The 7623-nt window shown below is 53.8% G+C and overlaps 1 pseudogene; it reads right to left on the bottom strand.

Annotated features, from left to right (window-relative positions):
* Nucleotides 1-602: 602 nt before the first annotated feature.
* On the bottom strand, nt 603-1838 carry LOC149810777 (uncharacterized; annotated as a pseudogene).
* Between the last annotated feature and the right edge of the window lie 5785 nt (nt 1839-7623).

Genomic DNA, 7623 nt, shown 5'->3' on the forward strand with positions numbered 1-7623 from the left:
CGCAAAGTCCTAACAGTTCAAGGTGTCGATATTTTTATAATGATGGGCAGGGGATGTGTGTTGTGTGTCCAGCCCCACGGTGGACAGTGCCTGTCTCTTCGGTCAGTGCTTTTTAGTTCAATCTTGAAGAGGATTCAGATGTTGCCAAACGCAACCACTTCCTCTGTAAAAAGTTATGGCTGCTTGCACCATTTCTTGTCAATGTCTGAGACTGTGCACAGACCGGACGATGCTTTATCAGTTGTGTGCACTGGTTTAGCTTCATTGCCAAACTGCATACCGGTATCCGCCACATTCCAAATCCCCTTGCAATCATCTAGCCAATATGACGAGCAGATGTAGCAGGCAACATGCAGATCGCACAATTTACAGGAGGATAGCGCACACGCTACATTGTTGAAACAAGATTCATCATCATCGTCATCATCTATTTCCACGTCCCTCGGAGAACACCATGCAGTGCGATACCAAGGATGCAAGTCAGCATCTGCAACATGAGAATACGTATACAGAGCCACAGCTCCGAGCAGGGGCCGCCAAGCTGCAGGACAAGGTTGACGACGTTCCAGTTGGGTGTGGCAGTGAGCAAATTGGTGCTCTTGTCAAAGGTGGGAAGCCGGGTGGCGAGGGCAGTGAACAATGCCGAACAGCTGGGGCAGCGAGTAAACAAAATTGAAGACCCTGGGGGATGAGAAACACAAGCAGCGTCTCGCTGAAGTGGCCCAGAATACCAGCCACGGCGATGGACATGCCGGCGAAGTAAGTGAAAGTGTCGCCAACGAACACGCGGCTGGGATACCAGTTGTGGCACAGCAGCCCAAATGTTGTCGACAGCAGCGGCAGCATCACGTACACACTGAACAGTTGGGATGCTGTGCGCGTCTGGTCAGCAGCTCCATCTGCAAAATGCAGCCAGCTCCTGTTCAAGCTGTGTAATTTCCAGGGATAAGCAGGGAGAGAAATAGCCAACGACTCACAGGTTTGCTGCATCTGCTGATTGAAAATCGCTCCAAGAAGCGCATGATAACCATTATCATTCTCATATCAAACGGTCACCCTGTTTGTGTCTTCGTTTTGCTTATCGGCTGCTGAAGATTCTGATTTTGACAGCGCACAGCAGCCAATATAAAGACGAACCACCGAATGCTGTATCGCCTGAAGCCCAGGCATGGTGGTGAAGGGTACCACTGTGCCTGGGGCTACCATTATGTATCCATCAGCTGACTTCGCCCTCTCCTCAACTCCTCTGCACTGAGCATTTCAGCGTGCGCTGCACGTTGAGGTCACCATAGGCCTTACAGCAATCACAAGCTTGCCGACCCTTTCAATCACCCCGTCAGTCTACCCATATGGCTGCCCTCAACAATGTCTAGACCCCAACTTCGCCCTCATTGAGCCCTTGCCTACCCTATCAGGCGATAACATGCACCCGTCCATTGCTGAATATGTGCACGACAAAAAGTGTTGCTACTGAAGGTGCCAGAGCTGTTTTCAAGACACTCGTACCTTGATTCCTGCATAACTGCAAGAGGTTGTGTGTCAGAATGGCCGACGATATCAAGAATGTTTGACCTGCCTCAAGCCCGTTCACGCCTGCCAGGATGTTGATAGAGTTTGTGCAGAAAATGACAAGCATCACCATGTAGACGTAGTATAGCGGCCCTAGCTCGATGTATGTTGTGGCGAGCCCCAAAGGCGTCCACCACTGGCTTGGGTATCCCCACTGCAGTAGCTCCAGAATATGCAGCCAGCAGAGGCATCGACGCCACCACAGGCATCACGAGCTTCACTCTCCACGGCAACTCTAGAACATCGTCGACAAATCCCAACATGAGCATAAGGGGTGATTGACGCCAATGCGGCAGGGAAGTCGTCGTTCCATGGGTCAGAGTCAGGAATGTTTCCATGCTCAGACCCCAGCAGGCCAAACTGAGCCAGGACATGCTGCGCACTCTGAACTTGTACATCAAATGTATAGCTGCCAAGCATACGATGGTCACCACCCCAGGGGCCAGGCCCAAACTCTCGGGTACCGGCTTCTCGCCCATAGGGGTGCCTTTCTTATTGATGTCTTTGCCGACCAGCCCAGCCTTTGCGCATCGCGGGGACAGAATGGGTATGAGATAGTTAGTCCAACGGTATCCACAGAAGGCCATACCGGCTGCTAAAAGGATTGACACGAGGACATGGATGCTCCTGATTGTCGCGAGTGCACAAATAGGTCCCAACACGCCTACGCATAGCAGCATCTGTAGCTGCCATGCACGGGAGCGAATCATCGTCACTAAAAACCAGAAAGGAAATAAATTTCCTTTTACGGGGGCGTCATGCGCTACATGGAGCATCATTCATCTTGCGATATCCGCATAAAACAGCAAGACCTGCACGTGGGGGCAGCACGGCCCATAAAACTGGTGAGAACGAATGTGCCAGTGAGAAATGCAATAACTTTACCCTGCTGAGCGTTTTAATCAAGTGCGGTGGGACGCACATGGTACTTTCATGCTGAAATTCAGCCTGAATGCTAGACCAGCCTAAACTCGAGGCTGACTCACTAAAAGACAGAACACGCAGTTTCCGACAGCATGGACCATATCCTAGGAGGCTGACATATCCCAGATCACCATCAGCATTTGTGGAACACTTGCATGAACAGGTGGATCAGCTTGAGGGACACATGAGGCCTCGAGATGCGCACCCTCCATAATGAGCACCTCTATCAGGGACAGGAGTGACGCAGTCTGTACTTTGCCAGAAATTGACAATGGACATAGACGCACCTTTGTTCAACACTCTGAGCGTGTCGTCCAGTCTGGGATCCTCGTGTACCAGCCTTTGCGCATGGTCTAGTGGCTTGGTTCTAGGGTACAAAGATGGCAGCCTGCTACTAGTGAAAGCACCAGAAGACATTGGCGCCAAGGAATGGCAGGTGCTGTTCCGGGATGTTTGATGGCTAATCAGTTAGGGGGTTGGCTAGTCCTCAGGCTTAGAACTGCTAGGCCGAGTGACGTACTGCCGAATTTGGAAACGATATTGACTCTGCACTTCTGTAGTGGTCTTTCGACAGTGGTCGTCGAAGGGCGTGAAAAGACACTGCGTCGTGCAGGTCGTCCGCATTGCGAAAACGGCTGAGCCGGTCCCCCCTGCGCTGTCTGCAAGTGGGGTATGTGGACGGTGCTGAACGCCTCTTCGCGCTCACGAACGAAGGCATCACGCTGTATTCCGTGCCCGACTTGCAGCTCGGAGCGCAAGCTTACAAATCAGCCGGGCGACCTGCTTCTCATGGCGAGGCATGCCAGCCGCGGATGCGCACGTACACGACCCGCAACAACCGCAACAGCACACCAAGCAGCTGCTTGTGTATGGCAAGAACCGACGCGTGCATCTCTGCGCTTACAGTGCAAGGGATTTGCACGTGGTCAGTGACATGGTGCTGCCAGAGGCACCAGTAGCAGTGGCATGGTGCGGCAACTACGCATGCGTAGTCACCCGCTACAGCCTCTTCTTTGCAGATCCGGCGCAAAGACGACTAAACTGCTGCACTCTTGGAAAAAAGACGCCACGACCGCTCTGATTCAGCTCTCGCCAACGCAGTGCCTATTCCAGCACGACGCAGATCTGTGGTACGTTACAGCAAACAAAGGCCGTGCGCAAGCGCCATGGGACACTTCCTTGCATTCCAAACACCCTATCACTGTCGCACCCCTTCCTCATTGTGTCATACGCCCACGCGATTGAAATCTACGCGGCGGCAGAGGCGTCGATGCACCCATGCTGCAGCGCGTCACCATGAGTCAGCTGGGGATGGAAGACTCCGAGGAGGAGAAGGCAACAGAGGCGGTGCCAGCGCAGCCACTGCTGCAGATGATAGGGTCGTTGCATACACTCGGGAAGGAAAAGAGTGAGCCAGGGGGGTGTGCTGATGCGCCGTGGTCGGGGAACTCTGTGGCCGTGGTGAAGCGAAGCAGCGGCCACGCGTGCCTGCTAGAGGGGTAAGCCGCTCTCGGCGCAGGTAGCTGCGATTGCGGAGGCCGGTCTCGCGCAAGAGGCGCTTCTGCTGTGCCAGCATGAGGACTTCTCCGAGTGCCACTCGCTCAAGGACGAGCTACACATCTGCTACGGAGTATCGATGTGTGCACAGGTGTGCTCGTCTGCCGGCCCCTTGTGCAAATCTGCTATGTCTGAGTCATCTTGGTCGAGAAGCAAGCGCATCCGTTGCACCCCCTCACGTGCGTGTCGTGTTGCGACGATGGCGTGTCTTATTACAACTGCCACTTCCACATGGACATTGGCCTTGGCAACTCTAGGACTCAATTGGGAATGAGGCTCCAGGAGGACAAACCTCTGCCCACCTGTTGCTGCTGGATGTTGAGATGGGTCGCCCTGTCCGTTGATGCTGTTCACAGCTTTCCGTGGACAGTCAGTACTTTGAATGATCCACATCCTGAATCATGTTCGTACCCAAAGCATTTCTGGGCATGTATGTGAACAAAGGCTCCACCCTTGTATCGACACATCTGGTACTAGCCGCGGTGCCTGAGCGAATTGCTACATCAATTGTAATCGACCTGAACTTGAAATCGAACATTCAACAATTTATCGAACAGTTTGTTTGTAATCGAACCGAGGCACATACCAACTCGAATTGTGTCTTTGCGAACGGACTCACTCATCTAAACGTGCACTTGCACCCAAATGTGCTTGCAGGCACATTACTACGTTGCGGTGTGCGTGCAGGGCGAGTACGAGCAAGGCATGCTGCAAGTAGGGAGCTCCACTCAGATTGAGCCACTAGCCATCCTGCAGTTCTTCCCTGCCTGCTTCCCCCCTCACTGCAGAACCTCGTCCCACTTGCCCCAAAATTCCAGTCCCCCCCCGGAACGAAGGGCCTGCAGTAAACAGCCCTCAATACCATTCGATCGTCGAGCTCCTCCTCCCCTACCTCTTCAGCTACCGCAGCCGGCTGCTCACACAATCCACGGCCCCTCAGCAGAGCGGCCCCTCGACGCCTCCGCCAGCTGACTCACCCTCCAAAATCTATAGCAGCGACCTGCAGCTGCCTGCAGCCCGCCTTAACGCGCCCAGTCATGCGCATGAGCGGACGCCCCAAGCATCGCCCAGTCACAGCGCCACTGCATGCGCGTCGCCTCTGAACAACTCAACAACCACAAGCACTCGACGTTCGAGAGACAGGGCCGAGTTGGGCAGTACCCCAACCAAGCTGGGGTCCACTTCCGTATCGGCGTCGCCGCATCGTCACGTCGGTGACGAGGACCACTGCGCACGCATGCCTCGCATGACGGGGACGCGTACGACAGCGAGCGGATTGCAAAGCTGCAAGCCGTCGTGGACACGTCTTTGCTGAATGCGTGGCTGGTGGTGGGGGACCGCATTGCGCTGATGCGACTCATCAAGTCCGAGAACCATGTGCCTTTGATGGAGGGCCGCTGGATGCTGTCACAAGCTGGGCTCTATCTTGAACTGGTGCGCTTGCCCTTGTGCAGTCGCGAGCTTGGCGTCCTTGATGATGATATATCGTTTACACCGCTCCCTCATCCACATGGACATTGGCAACTCAAGTAATACTCGGGAATCTTCCTCGTTTTCAATTGTGCGTGCAGCAGTGTGGACGTATGGGGGGCCTAATCTAAATGTCATAGGGCTGCTGTGGCACATGAGACCCAATCCTGACATTGGCATCAAGTAGGAACGTTGTTGCCGTGTCAGGTCAGGCAGCCTTGTTCAGCTACGAGAGGAATACAGTAAGTACATTCATCATAATCACGATGATGCGGAATCGTTCTGCCGCACCATCGCCGCATTGATATGGACATTGGCAATCTTTACTTCTCTATTAACGAGTTCGCAAGTTCCTTCGGGGCATGACTCACTATTTTAGTTTGGTCTGTTATAGTTCAGGATTCACTAGGGAATCGGTGCTTTCTTCACCATTACCTGAGCAAGCGTACCTGGGCCATCCTGACTCACCATACGCTGACCTGATATGTCGAGTCAACCTGTGAATGGTCTCCAGTTGATGGAGTCGTTCCTGCCAGAGCGTCGGTGATTGTCAGCGGACTTGAGAGCAGAGAGTGCGCAGGTGGAGCTGTACAGGCAGCACGAGCAGCACACAGAGGCGCTGGAGCTCTTGTACAAGCTCTCCGCGAGCCTGACGCGCTTTCGCCGGCTCCAGACAGTGCTGCGGCCAGCCTGGTGGGCCTCCCTGGTGTGTGGGCCGCCCTCAAGTACATCCACGGCATGCCCACGTCATCCGAGAACACCTCACTGCTCATCTGCAGCCACGCCGAGCGCTGGTTGCTGGCTGCCGATGGCGAGGCTTGTGTTGAGGTGCGCCTGCTGCTTCCGCACCCCACAAGAGGATCATTCTTGCTGATTTCTCCCTTACCCTTCTGCGCACTTTCGCAAACATCGCCAAGCGCTGAAGTTTTAAAATCTCTCAGACTTGCCACCATCGGAGATGCCCACTGCCACGGTGATGATGTGGCATCTTTTCTCAGCACTGGACAGAGGCAATTCCAAGTACCAACTGAGAATCAGTGCTGCAATGACCGTGCCTGAGGCGAGCATACTTGGATCGGCCGCACCAGACAGTCCTCTTCTTGCAATGTGCATTGCACCTGCTTGTAGCATGTGCACAGTCGGGTGATTTCAGGCATTGAACGCTGATAGGTTGTCCGATTGGATGCGTTTGCTGAATATCAGTGCGTGTGAGGGGGATGTCTGCTCCGTTTTGACCTGTTTCTCGTGTTGCAGGCGATCCTGAAACAGAAGCATTCAGTGCCACCGGGCGATGCCCTCCTGGCGATTGAGAGCCAAGCGCCGCACTTAGCGCAGCTCTATTTGGAGGCCGCTCTAGATGCAGCATCGCCTCTGCCGAGCACTTCCACCCAAAGCTCGCCGAGATGTACCTCTCTGACCTCAAGGGGAAAGACAGCCAGCCGAGTCTGCCTGAGAGATCACCTCTCAAAGATCGGCAAACCCTGGCACCCCCTCCCATTCGGTCTGCAGGTGCGCCGTCCCGTTCAAATCTGCATCAATTCTATTGCAGCGTGCTGGATGGACGACTCGATCAAATACATCCAACTACATGCGGCGTGTTGTAATACGAGAAGCGGCTGCCAAGACATCGAATTTTTCACTGGAGGGTGATGATGATGTGTCTTTGTACTAAACTACCGCATCCACATGGACATTAGCAACTCCAAAAACTACTTGTGTCTGGATTGGAACTGCACACACCATGTACAGTGCGCGCAATTGCAACCATATTGGACGATTCGTCAGCCAGCGCTTTGCCAGCATGGGGCTTGACCCCCATTTTCTACCCCAGATCTATGTACCATGCAGTTTCAGGGATACAGAGCCACATAGCAAAGTGCCTGGCGAAGCACTGTCGTCAGCATGCCCCGCATAATGAAGATACAACTTACTCGCATGTAGCAAGCATGCCGAAGTTTAACTGAGTCGGACTGGCATACGTTTCTCGCAGCGACTACGTCGCATCAGTGCTTTGCCACCCCCGCAAAATCCCTGTCACACTTGTAGTTGCTTTGCTACAATCCAACTAATTTAACCATAAGTGTAAGCTTCTGGGCGCAGCAT

Source organism: Nuphar pumila, unplaced genomic scaffold (genome assembly GCF_984573655.1).
Source record: "Nuphar pumila unplaced genomic scaffold, dmNupPumi1.hap1.1 HAP1_SCAFFOLD_210, whole genome shotgun sequence".
NCBI classification, from domain to species: Eukaryota; Viridiplantae; Streptophyta; class Magnoliopsida; order Nymphaeales; family Nymphaeaceae; genus Nuphar; species Nuphar pumila.